We start from the raw sequence: 15861 nt of genomic DNA on the forward strand, positions 1-15861 counted from the left end.
ACATGTGGGTGCATGATTTGGAGTGAATATCTATGTAAATGAATGGGAATAGGTGGTTTTAGTCTTGCTATAGTCTCCTAGCATGGGAGTGATTCTGCCAAGAGTGCACACAACGGGTTGACAAGATTAGCATTTAAATGGTCCAAATTAGGTTTAAGAGTTAATGGGGGTAGATCAGCTTTTCAGAGAAAGTGGCTAAATTTCTATTTGGGGACTTCAGGGGTGTCAGATGTAGCTGTGTTGGTCTAAGGAATAGGCGGACAAAGTTCTTCAGGTAAATCCGATACCTTTTATTAGACCGAGAAATTCTTTTTTGCAAGCTTTCAAGTATGATTATCCTTCATCAGGCAGGGGGAGCATCTGCAAATGATCTGTACTCTTCCTGGATAGAGTAGTAAGGCAGCCAGAGGCCAGTACATCTGCAATAAAGCTAGTCAGTTAAAATGTAAATTGGGTTGGTCAATAGGTGAGAGACAGGTGGGGAGGTGCAGGTGGGAAGGGGAATGAATGTAGCTATAGTCAAAGGATGAGAGATGGGAGAGGAGGAAAGGGAATGAATATAGCTGGTAAAAATTGGGGGGTTTACCTAGGCAGTCAGATGTTAGGAAGGTTATAATGTGTCATAAATCCAATGTCTATATTTAGTTCATGATTTTTTGTATCCAGTAGATTGAAGTGAAATTCATAGGCTCATTTGTGAAAGGAGTTTTGTAAATTCCCTTTGAGGAATTGGAGAGAGAGTTGTTTTCTTGTGAGAAGTGTACATTCATTCTGGCGTGCAGTTGTTTGGTCTCTCCTACATACTTTCCATCAGGGCATATGGTGCATTGTATAAGATATATTACATTTCTGTAGGTGCAGCTATAAGATCCAGGAATGCTAATGATTCTGTTGTAGTAATTGTGGTAGTGGTGGAGATGTGCTGGTAGGTTTTACATTTCTTGTCCTGGCATGGTCTGGATCCATTCACTGTGTTTTGAGCTGTAAGAAATTGCTTTTGGTGATGAGGTTGACAAGGTTCAGTGGTTGTTTAAAGGTTAGGATGGGTGGTTCTGGGAAGATATCTTTAAGAAATGGGTCTCCTTCTAGTACGGTTGCAATTGTTTGAGTATTTTCTGTATAGGTTCCAGGGAGGGATGATATGTCATAACCAGTGGTGTGTGATTCATCGGGTTTTTTTTCTTCTCGTGATAGCTGGGTGGGTCTTTCAAAAGTGTGATCTATCTCTCTAGAAGGAGTGTCCTTGTTGAGTCCTTTTGAGATTTGTGAGGTGACGATCACAGGTGTTCTCAGTGCAAATTTGGTAGTATTGGAGGGGTTGTTTGTATATTATAGCTTTCTTGGTGTGTTTAGGGTGATTGCTTGTTCTGTGTAGATACAGATTTTGGTCTATGGGGTTCTTATATGTGGTGGTCTGTATTTTACCATTCTGGATAGTGACCATTGTGTCTAAAGAGGAAATGTTGGTATTGGAGTATTCCAGAGAGAGGAGGGATGGTGCTTGTTGAATTTCTGATGGAAATCAATTGGAGACTGCAAGTTTTCAGTCCAAATGATGAAGATGTCATCAATATCTCTTAAGTGTAGCAAGGGTTTGATGGTACAGTCCTTGAGGAATTTATCTTCCAGGTAGCTCATGAAAAAGTTGGCATACTGCATGGCCATTTTTGTGCCCATAGATGTGCCCATGGTCTGGAGGAAGTGTTGGTTATTGAAAGTGAAGTTGTGTGCAAGGATGAAGTGTATAAGGTCAGTAATATCTTTTGGGTCTGTACTCTGAGTTGTAATCTTGCTCTTATAGATATGTAAAGCAGGCTTGAATGCCACCCTGATGTGGGTATATAGGCTGGTAACAACCATGGTGGCTAGGAAGGTGTTGCTAGGCAGGTGGTATGTGTGTTTAAGTTTTTATAGAAAATTGTTTCTTGGACAAAACTCACTCTTTGGGTGACAAGAGGTTTTAGGATTGATTCAATGAAACCTGTTATTTCCATATTTCCTCAGTGAGGGTTCCATGGCACTAAGAAATACAATGCATGTGTAGAGTGAAATTCCATACCAACAGTTGTATTTTGATTTTGATTCATCAAACAAAATCTAGCCTTCTTGAGTATCTTAATTGTGCATCCAATGCTTCACTGAAAGTTATTTCCACACCTAAGTTTGTTTTTAACTTCCACTAAAAACTATTTGTAAGGCTCTGAAATAGGAGCTACCTTAAGAGGAGCAGCAGACAGACCACAGAATTGCAGAAGAAAGAATATCTGAGTTAGTGCCATCAAGACCATTAAAAAGGGAGAAAGGGTTATTAACACCTGTGAAATAAAGAGTTTAGAAAGAATCAAGTAGATTATAATGAGCCATGAATTCAAGTGACTCCCTCATTGCTACCTGAAGAGAAATGCTGCTGCCACTGTTGGGCAGTTGGTTTTCAATTTTGGGTGGACCAGAATCAATGGGGATATGTGTGGCTGCACCACTGCACAGCCCCTGGATCCATCCCTGAGTACATGTAGAGTCTAGTAGAGTTAAATGAATATTTTGAGCAAGGTAGGTGTATGCAAATATATACATGAAAGGTAAAAAAGGAGTCAAGTGATATACTGAGGCCAGGGTCCCAAGTCATAGTGGCAGAGCTGGGAAAAGTACCAAAAAGCCTCATTTAATAAGATGAATACATCCTATGACTGTGTACTTCTTTAGAAATTGTGTTATTATGGCAAAGTTTTATTGGATAAATAGAATATTGGAGGACTATTAATTTATTAAGTGCTTTGAAAGCAGACAGACCAGCCATTTTAGGTTGTTTTTCTTGTTCCAGCTAGGAAGTCTCAGAAGACAGTGTTTTCTAAAGATAATGGCTCTTATTAAATCAAACTCCACAAATGTAAGTTTCCATGGTAACACAGTAGAGTCTGTGCCAAACTTGGCCCTTGCAAGTCAGACTTATCAGTCCACAGGTAGGTTTGCTGTTTTATAAAAACAGTCTTCATTTTGTAATTAGAAGGAAGAAATAAAATCAAGAATGTTGTATGCAGTTTTACTTATGGTAACATGTGTTGAATGTGTTTACATGTTTCACAGATGGCATTATATGTGTCTGATTTGTGTGTCAGAAGTGCTCTAATTAGGTTTTTAAACGTGTTGATACTATGCAGCATAGACTCAGTTACAAACATGAATGTCTGAAAAATTACCTGTGGACTGGAGCGTTTAGAAACACGGCTGATGATTCAAGTATAGTGATTTTTTTTTACATGTAGGAAGAGTACATTGGCTCATTGGAATGCAAACCGTATGCAACTTTTATCCAGAATTAGGGAAAATGATTGCAAAAATTATTCGCACTTCTGCATGTAAATGGCAGAATAGAATATAAACCTTTGGCTTCAGAAAAGATTTAAAAAAAAAGGGTGAGGCATTTTTAAGTAAATGGTCAAATTTATACCTGGGCCATGAATGGGCATTCATTTCTAGTGGTGTAAATTTTTTCATTGCTAGAAATGTTTGTAGGAGAGGGAGCAATGCAGGTGTTCAGCCTGCAACTACCTCTGTTTCCCCTGTTCCTTGCACCTTCCTCAGACCAGGGTGATCCCTGTCTGGGAATAGCATGTGGCTGCTTCCATCCTCCTGTTCCTAGGGGAACTGGAGCAGTGAGACCGAGTCCCAGCCTGTTCCCTACTGGGGACCTTGTTCTGAGGAACGGGTGGGGAGCAAGCAGTGGCTATTCAGTCTTCTTGGCTCCCAGGACTAAGCAGTACAGCCAAGCACCTTCCTGTTCCTCACACTGGGAAGCCATGGGGACAGCAGGTAGCAGAATGGAGGGAGAATTTCCCTGTCACTTAACTCCTCCTGGTCCCTAGGAGGAGTCAAGAGACAGGAAAGTATACACTTGTTCTTTCTCCCAGAAGAAACTGTCCTGGGTTTGACCTCTACTGGGTTGGCTGTGTTTCTCTTGGAACCACCATTTCTGTTCTGGAAGAAACTCTGTGAATGCCTGTACACTCACGGTTTCAACCAGAAGAGCTGTGATTCTCTCAGTAGAAATATAATGCCTGTAATGCCCTGGTATAAGTGAGTGTAATATCATTGAAGCTCAAAGTGTTGTACCTGATAAGGGACCAAATTCAAACCTAAGCCTGAAACAACCCGTGTAGATAGAAATATGAAAAGCAATTTAAAAGTTTTAGTTTTCCTACTCAAGCAAAACAAAAGCATCCTAAATACCTACATGCTATTGTCCCATGCCATCTAGACCTCCAGAGTGGGTCTTTTCAGCTCACTGTGGATAAGAGTGAGGGGAAGAAATTTAAGCAAATGAGTACATGTCAAGGTACAATATGCTGAGATGCATTAGAGAGTATACCCATAGGACCTTGCTGCATGTCCAAATTAAAGCTGGTTAGAAACCAGCTATAGAGTTGTTATACATTTTCAAGCACTAACATTATGGCTGGTTGGCTCTTTTATAGCTGGATAGTCATTTTTTATCATGTGATAATTACTTTGCACTTGTGGCCAGTCTAAATATATTGCATGATTAACCAGTTAATTGTTTAATATATGAAACATATAGCGGGGGCCATAGAGCCACCCCCCCAAAATATTAGTGTTTAATGCATCAGTCTTCTTTTTCAGCCTAGTCTTCCCGACTCATGAGGGTGGCATGTGTGTTTGTGTGGTATCAAGCTGGAAAAAGATGGTGGCTAAGTACAGATGTTTGGCAGGTTACTTAGGTTCAAAATGGCTGCCTGATTTAAACTTAGCTGGTCCTGGTGCCAACTTTACACTTACAGACCCAGTCTTGGTGACCAGCAATCAGCATAAACCTATAACTAAGAAGTTATCTTTTCTGAGAAGTTCCATGCACACACACTGGTCTAAAAATTGTAGAACCAAGTTTAAGATAAACCTGAATCCATGTAGTATCAGACTTATTTAACTTAGGTCAAACTAGTGAATGGACCTTCTGTCCACTTCCCTGGACCTGGGGCTGCTCATTTCACTCCTATCTCCGCCCCGCCCCCCAGTGGTCTATATTTTGTGCCCCCCTAGCCCTTTACTCTTTCCCCCCCAGCCAGTACTCTCAACCCCCAGCCTACAAGCCGTTCTAGGTGCAGCCACTTTTATTTATTAGCATTTGCTACTGCTGGAGCCAAGCAAGTAAGTCCCAGTGTGGGGAGGGGTGGAAACGATGCAGGTGTAGGTTTGCTGGGGGGGACTCCACCTGACCAGTGGATCGTACCTCCCCCCACCCCACTCATGGGTTGCGCCTCCTATACCTCACAGGTCATGCCTGCCTCCTTCCATTGCACCCACAGGACATGCCTCTGCCCCCTTCCTCAGCCCACCTGCGAGTCAGGCGTGCACCCCACCCCACCTCACCTCACCCACAGGTCATGTCTGTCCCCCCCTACCCCACCTGTGGGTCATGCCTGCCCCCATTCCCTGGCAAACACCTGATTCCCTCCAGATTACTGGACCCCCAACCTCCTGGCTAGCCTGACCCATTCTGACTTACTGGATATTGGGCAGCCGTTTTGAATTGATTTAACCTTCCCCTCACATCACCGAAAGTCTGTACTTGGCCTATTTCCTTCAGCATTCCAGAAAAGGACTAGCAACACGAATGCTAAAAGTTGAGGCTTTTAATTTTTTATTTTTCATTGTGCTTGTTTCCCAAATACATAACTATGCTTGATCTGGTCCAGGCCAATGGAGAGGACCTGGTGAGCGATGTGAGGATCGAGGGGAAGCTTGGTGACAGTGATCATGAATTGGTCACCTTCTTAGTCCACCGAAGAGTAGGCAAACCCCTCAGTAAAACAGAAGTCCTTCACTTTGGGAAGGCTGACTTTTGCAAACTGTGAGAATTGGTCAGTCAGGCAATTAGAGGCCATACCCCCCCTAGAAAATGGAGTACAGGAGGAATGGTCATCTCTCAAAAACATAATCCTAGAAGCACAGGGCAAAGTCAATCCATCTTGCAGGAAATCCGGTTAACGGGCAAGGAAGCCCCTTTGACTGAACAAGGAACTGTTGGACCTCATTAAACTCAAAAGAGAAGCCTACACCAGTTTGAAAGCAGGAAGCATCATCAAAGAGGACTACTCAGCACTTGCCCACACCTGTAGGGAGTGGTCCAGAAAAGCCAAGGCAAAAACTGAACTCAGGCTAGCTACGGGACCAAAAAGTCCTTCTTCAGATACGTGGGAAGTCAAAAAAAGAACAAAGATAGCATTGGGCCCCTGCAAGATCCAACAGGGCAACTGACATCTGATTCCCAAGAAAGGGCCAATCTCCTAAATTACTTTTTTGCATCATTTTTTCACCCTCTTAGGAGGATCATGCTATCAGAAAAGACATAAACCATTCTGGGAGCAGGTGATGGGCCCAAAATTGATGTGGATCAGGAGAGGGAACGCCTCGAGAAACTGGGACATTCACAAGTCCATGGGCCCAGATGGAATGCACCCAAGAGTCTTGAAGGAGCTGGCAGACATCAATGCATCCTCCTTGGCAAAGACATTTGAAAAATTGTGGCACTCAGGCGAGGTCCTGGAAGACTGGAAAAGAGCCAACATAGTCCCTATCTATAAGAAGGGAACGTGGGATGACCTGGGGAATTATAGACCAATCAATCTGTCATCCATCCCTGGAAAACTCCTGGAAAAAATTGTGAAGGGATCCATCAACACCAGTCTAACGGAAGGCAAGCATCTGAATGCCAGCCAGTATGGCTTTGTGACTGGCAGGTTTTGGCTGACCAACCTCATCTCCTTCTATGACCAGGTAACATTTGCGCTGGACAGTGGAAATGATGTGGATGTCATATATGTGGATTTCAAAAAAGCCTTTGACCTAGTTCCGCTTGAAACTGGGACATTCACAAATCCATGGGGCCAGATGGAATGCACCCGAGAGTCTTGAAGGAGCTGGCAGACATCAACGTATCCTCCTTGGCAACTGACTGCGGTGTCGGACCCAGAGACTACTAATAGATTGTACGACCCAGAGACTACTAATAGTCTTACTAATACTTACAGGCTTGGTGGTGCTATGCTAGCTAGCACTACGTCCGAAAGGGGCCTGGGGGTCATAATTGACCATAAAATGAATATACGCCACCAGTGTGATGCTACAGTTATCATCAGAGCAAACAATATGCTGGCGTGCATCAACCGATGCATCTCAAGCAGAACTAAGGAAGTTATTCTCCTGCTCTACTTGGCATTGGTGAGGCTGCAGCTGGAGTACTGCATCCAGTTCTGGGTGCCACACTTCAAGGAGGATGTGGAGAAGCTTGAGAGTCAAGAGAAGAGCCACTCATATGATTAGAGGCCTGAAGAGCAAGCCATACGAGGAAAGGCTGACAGATATGGGTCTGTTCAGCCTAGAAAAGAGAAGACTTGGGAGAGATTTGGTGGCAGCTTACAAATATATCGGGAGAGCATCAGAAGCTAGGCAAACAACTATTCACCAATGTCCCCCAGGGGAAAACCAGGAGCAACAGTCATAAACTCCTAGAAGAAGGTTTCAGACTGGATATAAGGAAAAACTTCCTCACAGTTCATAGATTTCATAGACATTAGGGCTGGAAGGGACCTTGGAAGATCATTGAGTCCAGCCCCCTGCCCAAAGGCAGAAAGTCAGCCGGGTTCATAGGATCCCAGCAAGATGAGCATCCAGTTTGCTCTTGAAGGTGTTCAATGTAGGCGCTTGAACCACCTCCGGTGGCAGGCTGTTCCAGACCTTGGGGGCTCAGACAGTAAAGAAATTCTTCCTTATGTCCAGCCTGAAATGGTCTTGTAGTAGTTTATGACCATTCGACCTAGTCGTCATCCCTTGGGGTGCTCTGGTGAACAAACGTTCCCCCAGATACTGGTGGTCACCCCTGATAAACTTGTAGGTGGCCATCAGATCACCCCTGAGCCTGCGCTTTTCCAGGCTAAAGAGCCCCAGGGCTCTCAGCCTGTCATCGTAGGGTCTGCTTCCCTGACCTCTGATCATGCGCGTGGCTCTTCTCTGGACCAGTTCATGCGACCAGACTATGGAATAGACGGCCAGTGGGGGTGGTGCAGGCACCTACCCTGGAGATTTTCAAAAGGAGACTGGAAGCACACCTTGCTGGAGTTATTTGACCCCAGCAGCCTTTCCTGCCCAGACAACAGGGGCTGGACCCAATGATCTCACAAGGTCCCTTCCAACCCTAAACTTCTGTGAATCTATAATTAATTCCACAAAGGGCACATATAAATGTTAGCCATAGGGAATAATAATGCTGTCCTGATTTTTACTCTATCCGCAGATATAACTTTATTTATAAACGTCAAATTTGTTCTATGTATTTTGATAGCATTGTGGCCTGGGCATGTGGTAATTGAAGGAAAAAAGAGAATTAAGTATTTATGTATGGTAAGCTACAAGAAAAAAGTACTTAAGTATTGGTCATATTTGGAGATAGGTAATCAGTTTTTTTTCTAAGTGGGTATTTAGAAAGCAGTTTGCCTTGATCTTGCCAAGGGAGATTATCACATTGGTCTCAGCTAGAAGGTGATCTGAGGTACAATGCAACTTGATACTTGAGGCTGAACTATCAAAATCCACTTATATATGGGACCTCCAGTTAAACTGGGGGGGGACAGACTTTCTCTTGGATAAGTGCCAGGATTGGGCTAGTAGGTGGAGATAAAGATATAACAGGAAGACTTTTTTTGCTAATATATAGATAATCTTTTAAAAATTAGTGCCAGCCTCCTTTTTTTTGTTATTTGCCTACTTATTTCAGCTTTTATTTTGGCTCTTCTATATTTATAAAACCTACATTTTTGTTTGGCATGGAGAAGAGAAGATGGGGCTGGGGGGAGAAGGAATTTGATGAGTCTTCAAATATTTGAAGGGTGTGCAAGGACAGCACAAGAAGCAAGAATGATAAATTCAAAAAGGGAAATTTAGACTGGATATCTGGAAGAATTTTCTGACTAGATTACCTAGAGAGGCTATAGAATCTCTAAAATTTTTAAGAGCAAGTTAAAAAAAACAAACCCTTGACTGGAATAGTCTAGACCAGCAGCCAACAAGTTTTCCAAGCTCTGGTCTGATGCAAAATGGAAGGGGATTTGTTGGCCCATCAGCTGCTTTGTCTGCACCCATGCCAATGCCTAGGTTGGGCTGTGGGGGCTGGAAGCTATCATGACTTCTCTCCCCTTGTGTCCCTAGCTTAGATACATGTGGAGCTTTCAGCTACCTGACCCAGGACATCTCCAAAGCTCCTGAAAGCTGCATCTGTGCCACAGAGGAATGAGGAGGGGCAGGGGAGACGGTGGAGAAAGAAGTGGCACAGGAACAGCTTCTAGTTGCAGAGCCCATGGAGCTCCCCACCCTTTGACCCCACTGCTAGTGAAGGCACAGGCATAAGAACCCTTCTTCCCCCCCCCAACAAATGCTCCTGAAACCCCTCAGCTCTACAGGCCAGATCCAGTGACTGTGTGTGCTGGATATGGCCTGAGGGCCATATGTTGCCAACCCCTGGTCTAGACAGTGATGAAACTGCATTTAACAGGAGTTGAACTCACTAGATGGTCTCCTTATGTCTTTCCATCCCTATTTTTTGTATGATTCTAGGATTCTATGATCATTGTAATCTTTGGCCATAGACAAATGTGTATTTTAAATACTTCATATTCAAAGTGCTTCAATGCTACACAGACATGTGGCTCCCAACTGCACCCTTTACTAGACCTTTTCAAAATTACACAATGTGATATGAAGTAGTATCACTCTCCAGCCAGGAGGCATGACAGGAGTGTTGCTCAGTCCTCTGGCATCTCCCAGCATTCTGCTCTCCATCCCTTCCTTCCAAACACCCTCCACCCCCACCTCCAATGGTGGGGAGGGCAGGGATGGACAGCCAGGGGGTTGGAGAGAAGGATTCCTTGAATATCTCTTAGCCTCTGAAGGATCCTGAGAACAGCCAAGCACACAGCAGAGTGCTCACAGGCTGTCTGCCCTCCTCCTTTCCCCTCCCTATCTACAGAGGTTGGGGAGCAGAGCAGTGGCAACCTGAAGGAACTTTTGCCTTCTGAGGAGTGTATAGACATTTCACAAATGCTTCAAAAGGAAGTGCTTCAAAGATGCTCCTTATTTTCGAGGATTATTTTTAAGTGCTTCTTCAGCCATACACATTTGTCCACTTGCTATTTGGAATGCTTCAAACACAATGTCTGTGTAGGGCTTTAGGCTGTCTTCTATGCAGTAATAATCACTGTAATTTGCATTCAATGTATAGGAAGGGGTCAAAATCTAAACTTATCACATATTTCTGATTGTATGTCACGGACTCCATTTTTTAAGTTTTACAATAAAGCTGTATGTCACTGAGTGCCAGTTAGAAGTTACTGAATTAAAATTCCTTGTAATAAATGGCATTACTGCTAGTCTCAGTCATTTTGATGTCTTTATGATTTGATATTTGATAGAAGAGTCTCTCAAATTTTACCATATTTAAGATTATGTACCATATTTTGAAAAATCTGCCTGCAGGGCCATCAATTTATTCTTATGTTGTTGTGGTCTGATAACGTTGTTTGCATAATTCTCATATCACATCACTGCAAATCATTTCTTCTTTGCTGCCAAATATTTTGCCTACTAGTAAGTTAGGCTTTTAGGAATAATTATAACAGTAGAAATGATAGAACTTATTTACGCATGTAAATTGTGCTCCTCAAACAATTTTTGAAGATAAAAATATACATAATTTTGAGAATGGGCTTAAATATTTAATCAAACCACATGCATTGTAAAATCAATGTCCCATTTGTATTACAAGATATAGCTTGGAGCTTCTTAGGTTGTGTCTGAACTACAAAACTGCCTATCCAAAAATATGACTCCAGCTTATGCAGACATACCCAAACTAGTTTTAAACCAAGTAATACCGGTAGCAATAGTGATTTAAATGCATTGGTTTGTGGCCAGGGTCCTGTTGAGTTGGTAATCTATAGCCTGTTGGCCAGATCCAGCACATGAAGAGGTCCAATCCAGCATGGGGGATCAAGTGCCATGGAACCGTGCCAAACTCCTCTCTACTGTAGAGCTTGCTGATCTGAGCTTACCCTCACTGAAGATGGGTTGATCTGAGCTTACCCTCACTGCAGACAGGTTGGGAATCTGGAAGCTGGCCACTCAGAGGACCATTAGGGGTAGAGAGTTCCAGCCCACAGTGACAGCCCAGTTGCAAGCTCCAGCCCATGCTGGCAAAAAGTTGCCAACCCTTTACTTTGAGGGCCCTCTAGGTCTCTTCTTAAAATTGGTCCACTGGGCAGTGAGAAAGAGAAGATATGTGAGGCCTGGATGAGGAGAGCAATCCAGAGGTAGTGTGACTCAGTGAGGGAGATGCTGCCCTGGAGGGAAGGGATACTGCTCTAGCCACCAGTGTGTCAGAAATTACCTCACTAGTGTTCTTGCTTCTCTGGACAGTCATCCTAACTACTGGGCTAGTGAAGGTAAAACAGGATTTAGCTGATAGTGAAAAACAATCCCATGTATATTTCTATCAGAATAGGCATTAAAACAACAACAAAACCCCAACAACCCTAAATCAAAATAACAGTAGGGTTGAAAAGTCAAGCATACATAAGCAAGGAAATGCCTGTGGCTTGATTTTTCTCAGTGTACTTGGTATATTTATAGTATATTGTGGAACTTTTATTTGTTTGAACCACAGCTCCAGTTGACTTTAGTTATAGTTAAGAGCACTCAGCACTTTTACAAATCTCACCTTTAGTGTCTCTCGTTAAGCTTCCAGAAAATGAGTTAGTAGCCACCTGTGAAAAGTTTGGTTTAAGTGAATTGCCCTGTGTCAGTCCTTGACAGGGTCAGGGACAGAATTCAATTCTCTAGTATGGCATTCAGCTGCCTAAAGCATGAGATCATCTTTCTCTTAAAGTCTCCTGTCTCTTTCCTTACATATCTTCTTACTGCTGAAACAGAGGCACAGAGGTTTTAGGAACAGGAGCTTCACACTCTGCTTAGCCCTGATTCATTCTCAGAGCATAGTACATCCTGAGTACTAGGAGGGGTATAGGTTCTTTGACAATGATTATCATATGATCATATATAATAAAGCACAGGGTGACCAAATGAAGGTTCCTTGGGCAGCCTTGATTCTGTCATTTCCTAACATTTCAAAATCAGACTTAAGTTTTAAAATGATAGATATTTGTGAGCACACTGAAAAAGAAAAATTCTATCGTGGTACCATATGGGCTCTCCAGCCACAGGTTATTAAAAGGGTTGGTTCCTTCAGATACACAGTACAGATCACAACCATTCAAGCTGATGAAGTAACTAGTAGCAACAGCTGACTGCTAGATTATACAGGGAACTGTCATTAGCAGGTGATTAGACCTACATTTTACCAATGAGTTTTGCACATACCTACTGACAGAACGAAAATGTAAATATTTAGGAATCTTGGGTGCAGTTCTAGGTCTGGAGGAGAGCAAACTGTAGTAATTGAAAAGCCCTCTACTCTAGCCTTCTCCTCAGTTCCTTTTCCCACTGCTTTACACACAGCTCTACTGCCTGGTACCTGCTCCATTATCTTTGCTTCTATCCCTTTCCCTGCTCTGTATTCCTTTTACCTTACTGGTCACCTCTCTGCATTCAACTTCAATGTCTTCCACTATTTTCTGCATGTAAGCTGACCATTAGAAGACAGATATTTTTTCTCTTTCCAATGTGGTGTCTCATAGTAGTTATCAGAAGTAGAAAAAAATATAGTTGCAGGAAAAAAAGCTGATGACCCCATACTTTCCAATATGTCTGCATATTTCTTGAAGTGTGAGGCCCTACACTGGACACAGATGCTCTATGTGGTTTTTCAAAGTATATGACATGCCAAAATTTGTATAGATTTTTACAGGTACTGAGAAAGGTAGATCCCAGGGCAAAGCCCTTTTGCCAAATTTCAAGTCCTTGTTCCATAGTATAGAAAAGGGGGGGGGGGGGGGCAAAATGACAGATCTGGCCAGCAGCCAGACTCCATTTCTCAGCAGCCCCTTCCTGCCTTGTCTGGGGCCAGTCTCCATGGAGACCCTAGCTGCACCTGCACTGTGAAAGCTCAAGGCTGGGGCTGTCATGGAGACTAGCCGCAGCCACGCTGGCAGCGCGTGCAGCACAGCAGGGCAGGGCAGGGGGCCATTCCAGTGCCACTGGGATCTTGTGATGGGGGCACCTTGCTCCAGAGCCAGGGCAGAGCTACATGCTCTGGGCAGGGGCGCACAGGCAAGGGATCATGGCCTTGCCCCGGCTCCTTGCAGTGGTGACAGCCTGGTCTGGAGCAGGGGCAGAGCCATGATCTCCTCCTTGTGCACCCCTGCCCGGATCATGCAGGCTACTCCCCTGGTTCTGGAGCTCCGATCGCAGCTCTCCCCTGGCTCTAGAGCAAGCTGCCCCAATTACAAGTTCCCAGCGACTCTGGAGCAGCCCTCTGCCTTGCATGTTGCCAATACGGCTGCAGCTGGTCTCTAAGGCAACCCCAGCCTTGAGCTTTCTCCTGCAGCTGCATCTAGGCTCTCTGTGGAGCCGGGCCCCAGCCATGCACAGAGGCAGCTGGGAAATGAAGTCCACTGCCAACTGGATCTGGCCCGCAGGCCGGATTTTGCCCGTCCCTGGTAGAGAGAAGCTAGAACCTCAAGGAAATAGTTCTAAGAATGTTTTAATATCGGGAGAACAATTTATTTCCCCTGATCTTGTTCTCAGAAATAGCTGAACTATTTTAACTAAAATTAAAACATTAGCCGGAGGCAGATACCTTACATGGAAATTTTAATCCCTAATAATCTGGATTTGCTAAAATTGTAAGTATCTGAAGAGGTTCTTATAATAGAAAGTGTGATACAGCCTTTACTGTAGGCTTTGATACCAGCTCTGTCTATAAAACAACGGCTTGCTTTTCTTATTTATGTGTGCTAATCGGTAACACATGCCACATACAGGATCCGTTCTTGAAATCATTGTAAGAAACAGGGTTTTGTCTTAGATATACTGTTGTATGTGGGTAACAAAAATATTTAAAGCAAATTGTTGATTGGAAAGATTGTGTTTCTTGAAACTGTTTTCAAGAGCAGATCTCAGAAATATTGTTTTGATTTTGGTTGAAACCAGTTTAAGCATCACAAGGATAACCTGTGGTCAACCATTCAGTTCTAAGCTTTTTTCAGTTTGTAACAATGTGAGTGGAAGGCTGAAAGGGGGTGCTTGAGGGCCAGCTGAATTCAGGTTACCAGAGCAACACCCTGCTGTGTTTTTTAAGCGGTGAAGACAGATAGAAGTTGCTAAGTGATTTTTTTTTTAAATTCTAGTCATCTTATTTTTTGTGAGCTGATTATATTATTTTTTCTCTAAGCAGAGTGTTGTCAGACCTAGTTGCAGGATCAAAGAAATCAACTGAATGATGAACGGGTCTGTGATTCATGTATCATAAAACCAGACAATGTTTTTGGTTTACTGTAGTTCTGCTCTGTAAACTCAAAACTATTTTAGAATATTCTGTGTTTAAAATCTTCTTTTGTGTTGATTCTTTGACACCACAGAAATGAAACTATGAAGATGTGATGTGCTTATTTCATACAGTTAAATGTCCAACCCCCCCAACTCTGTGTAGAAAGACAGATAATTCTATGTCAGTACTTATGTCTCAGGGCATAATATGATGTTCAGAGTACAACTCCACCACACACACATACACACTCTCTCTCTCTCTCTCTTTTCAGATGGAGCTCATAGGCCATTACATTTTAGACTTTAACAAACTCACTTGGGAAGTGCTAGTGAAACAGCCAAGACTGTTTACTAATATCCAGTGTCTGGTTTGTAATAAAATATTTTATAGTTTATTGTTTGTATTAAATACACAGCTTTCTAAGTCTACAACTTGTTTCTAAATTGTTCTTGATAGTGTAATATTAATGACATTATCCTGTATAGTTCAGATAATTTGTGTGCCCACATGGAAAACTGTATATCATAAAGGTGAAAGATATCATTTACATACTTTGCTCATATTATCTTTAATGGTCAAGCTAAAGGTCAATGATTACAAAAGGGGTGCAACCAGGCTTGCTTTTCCAGTTTTCAAAACATTCACAGAGCTATTTTAAGCGTAGAATTGGTTTTGTTATTGAACATCTCTCAAGCATATAATGATAGTTCAATTAAGTAAATAAGGAGATGTTGGGTCATTCTGTTCTTGATGGTCTTTGATAAGCTGTTAACGGATAGAAATATTTTTCAGTGGGAGGTTAGGTTACACCAGCACAAAGTAGTTTCTGCTTTGTCTGTCTTAAAATATCAACCTAGGGACAATACTAACTTGTCTTTTTCCAAACTCATATTTTAAATTGAAGATTTAAACAACTGTGTGCAGTAAATCTACTACATTTTTTTTTATTTAGAACAGCTCATATAATTTATTTCCTGCTTAGTTCAGTGTCTTGATTTGAAGAAAAAAAATCTCTTCATTGTAGATAACAATTGCCCTTAGTTTTTTAATGCAGTTGTATAATGGAGTAATTTTTCCATAAACATTTTCAGATGTTTTCTGTTAGAAAGCCAGCTATAGATATCATCATAAAGTAGATTTAAAAGGTACAGCATTGTAAGCAAGTTTAGTTTCTTCCTAAAATTACTTATAATTTTTGTGTTCTCAATAACCAAAACTCTTGATTTAGATGAACTAAAACAGATTCTAATAATCATAAGATAAAGCAACATTCCATAGTATTTTACATTCTGTGCTTTTAACTGTAAGTACCTGTTGTTTCATCAGCTGCTAATTTGTACAGCATTTAATAT

General features: G+C 42.3%; 1 protein-coding gene across 5 annotated transcripts in view; it reads left to right on the forward strand.

The window, feature by feature from the left end:
• Window positions 1–15861, forward strand: part of ERC2 (ELKS/RAB6-interacting/CAST family member 2) — a 1022300-nt gene that overhangs the window by 231863 nt on the left and 774576 nt on the right. The gene's annotated exons all lie outside the window — the stretch shown is intronic.

This window comes from Alligator mississippiensis, chromosome 12 (assembly GCF_030867095.1).
Source record: "Alligator mississippiensis isolate rAllMis1 chromosome 12, rAllMis1, whole genome shotgun sequence".
Lineage (NCBI taxonomy): Eukaryota > Metazoa > Chordata > Crocodylia > Alligatoridae > Alligator > Alligator mississippiensis.